This window comes from Furipterus horrens, unplaced genomic scaffold (assembly GCF_987537825.1).
Source record: "Furipterus horrens unplaced genomic scaffold, mFurHor1.1.pri manual_scaffold_9, whole genome shotgun sequence".
In the NCBI taxonomy this organism is placed as follows: Eukaryota; Metazoa; Chordata; class Mammalia; order Chiroptera; family Furipteridae; genus Furipterus; species Furipterus horrens.
Genome location: NW_028327179.1, coordinates 4,850,414 through 4,853,617, shown reverse-complemented (window position 1 = coordinate 4,853,617; position 3,204 = coordinate 4,850,414). Strand labels below are relative to the sequence as shown.

The following is a 3,204-nucleotide window of genomic DNA, read 5'->3' as shown; positions in this document are numbered from 1 at the left end:
GATACATAGCCAATATTTGGAAATTTTTTTTTTACTTAGACACTTCCTCATAATGTTTTACTCATCATCACGTATTTTTTTTAGTAACTCCCGGTTACTTCTCATCACACACAGAATAAAATCAGTCTAAAGAGCTGTTTTGTCTTATCTGTTGATATTTGAATGTAGTTTTGCCATTTGTCTTCCTTAACTGACCGTGATCTCCGGAAGAGCTGAGATATTCCAGACTCGTTTACCATCCTATCCCTAGTCCTAATTCAGCACCTGGTTTTGCAGAGGGAATTCACACACCCAAGTGGAACTGGAGAGTTTCTGTCATTCTTCGAGATAGGAACCAGGTCCTGATGTAATGTGTTTTCCATTTATTTAGCTAAACACGAATAGATGTTTTGAATGGAGTTTGCCAATTTAAAAAACCCTAACGCCTTCCACTAGAGATTTCAGTATTTCTAAATTCGATTCACAGACTGTCTCCATGTATTGCTGTTTAAGGTCTTGTGTGTTCGATGACAGCGCTGGTAACTTCCCCAATCTTTATGCTCTTCTCCACACAGACTACAAGAAAGATTCAAACAATGCTCCTTTCATTTTTATAGGGACCATATAGTCTCTTCAAATGATCACCAAATTCTTTTCAAGATCCTGGCAAACTGTGACAAAATCAGAGCTTAAAGGAAACCAAGATACTCTTTAATAAAGCATCTACTTATTGATACAGGCTCATATTTTTAATGTATCTTTGTTTTGAAGTATAAAATGACAGATTCATTTTCTATTTTAAAAAGTGCCTAAAACCACAAATCTAAGGTGAACTCTCATTTCAAAAGTAAGTGCTTGCTGAACTCTATGCTACTGAAGAATAAGAATATGCTTGATTTTCTCAATTAAGATAAAGTTTAAATTTAAACTATCCCTAACTATTTTTTTTATTTTAACATTATAAAGCTTTTTAATTATTGTCTATATGATGAACTTCATATCAAATTATTATTTTTTTTTAATTTTTTTATTTTGGTTTTTCAATTACAGTTGTCCCCTTTTCCCCCAATTTCTCTCCCCCACCCAGCCCACCCCTTCTCCCACAATCATATCCCTCCCCGTTGTCCATGTCCCTGAGTCTTTCATAAAAAATATGGAACGCTTCACGAATTTGCGTGTCATCCTTGCGCAGGGGCCATGCTAATCTTCTCTGTATCGTTCCAATTTTAGTATATGTGCTGCCGAAGCGAGCACTATCCCTAACTATTAATTCTTATTTAGTACGTGTCTCAAGTTCAAAGCAAAATTATGTCAAGAATTATAGTTCAAGAAGTAATATCTAACCATTAGTTATCTAAACTGTAAAATCATGATTCCATAATTTTGTTATCAATTTCTAGTAACTTTAGAATTTTAAGTTTTAAAACAGGAAATGTGATCTTACTTTCTTTAAGCTTTAATTAAGGATGGAATATTCAGAAGTGTTTAACACCTGCTTTATAATGAATATTATTTCAAATGCCAGGTGAACAAATTAAAATATTCATTCAGATGATGCAAAATCTTGTGATGTAGGTGATTTTTTCAAATCCAAATTTAAGAATGCACTAAAAGAATGTAAAACTATCTTGGTACATGTTAATGAAATACCTTCATTTTTGCCCTGGAGAGGGTGCAAAGGACTAGGCTACTTTTTTCTTCTTCTCCAGCATGCCCTCCTCCTTCCTGTCCTCCAAGTTCACCGTTTGCTCACCCATGCTCCGTTCCCCTGACAACAGCTGCTAGAAGCAACTCCGATTTTACATGGAAATAAGTCCCCCAGAACAAAGGGAGAATGACAGGTTTTTAACCCACTAGTCACTGAAAATTAAAATTGGTAGGAGATGAAAACCACAGAGAAAAATACACCTGAGTTCCGATATGAAAACTTACCAAGACTACGGCCTCAGCTGGCTCCTAATTTAAACCAGGTTGACACATTTCACTCAGTTCACACCCTAGAAATCGCCTTGTAGCTTCTCCCTGAATCATCCATCCAGCGCCTGTTCCCAGCACTCTCGGGACACAGTGTCACGCAGTCCTGAAAAAGCTGTGTTCACAGCTGCTGACACCTTTCTTACACACACAATTGTGAACAGCTGATTCTGCGTAAAAGTGACCTAGGCAGGTCCTGGTAAAGGATTCAAAATGGAAGGGGGAAAACAAAGAATAACTCAGGCTGCAAGCTTGGGTGATAGAAACATGCTTCTGTCATTAATAAAGAAATGATGTTTGCTTTGAGAGGTAAGAATATCTGCATGACAAAAGGGACGTGACTGCGAACAGAGATGAAGTCACAGAGCTGGAGATCAGAACCATAGAGCTTTGTGGATGGTGCTACCTGAATAGAAAGGGAGGGGCTTACTCATGGGGGGGGTCACTTATGATGATCGATATGGCAGGTTCCACGGCGGGTGGAAGACTAAGCAGACGCGGGCCAACAAAAAAAGGGAGAAGCAATGGAGGTCAGCTCTGCCTAAACAACTGAACGATGATGAGAAGAAGTAGTAGAAAATAGGAGTAATGAGATCATTTTTGTTGTACGATACTCAGCCAAGATGTTACTCATGAGTGAAGACAAAAAGGTTCCTTCTCTGACATGCCAGGCCTTAGAACACACTTAGCCTACAGATACCCTGAGGAATATATCGTTTGACATTTCCTAACAGGTGAAGATGACCTGAAATCCAGAATTTAAGAAGAGTGACATACCAGGAAAAGTGATTTGTCAACATTGAAACTATTTAATCATGTAGACACATCAAAAATTGCATGTATGTATATAAATCTACACATATTTATATATGTATACATTATCATATACTACATATATATGTGTGTATGTGTGTGTGTGTATATATATATATATATATATATATATAGTATTGATCTGCCCTGGCTGGTTTAGCTCAGTGGATTGAGCGTCGGCCTGCGAGCTAAGTGTCGCTGGTTCGATCTTCCAGTCAGGGCACATCAGAGAAGGAAAACTCTGACTCCAAAAAACCTCCGCTGCCTTGCGGCATACCTCTTCAGGGGAAAGGCTAAGGGAGTAAACCCCGACAGAAAATCCGGAGCCGGAGTCCCTAAGGCGGTTTGACGTTGTAGTCAACACCGGCAACTCCTGCGGCGCACCTGAAGCCAAGCTGTATCGACTCCGTCTTTCCCTTGGACCCTTCAGCTGCGAAG

At 38.8% G+C, this 3,204-nt stretch overlaps 1 non-coding gene across 1 annotated transcript; it reads right to left on the bottom strand.

The window, feature by feature from the left end:
• Nucleotides 1-1,126: 1,126 nt before the first annotated feature.
• LOC150001213 (U6 spliceosomal RNA) lies at nt 1,127-1,233 on the bottom strand. The gene has a single exon (XR_016513247.1). It is a non-coding gene; the product is annotated as a U6 spliceosomal RNA (small nuclear RNA).
• Nucleotides 1,234-3,204: the final 1,971 nt, after the last annotated feature.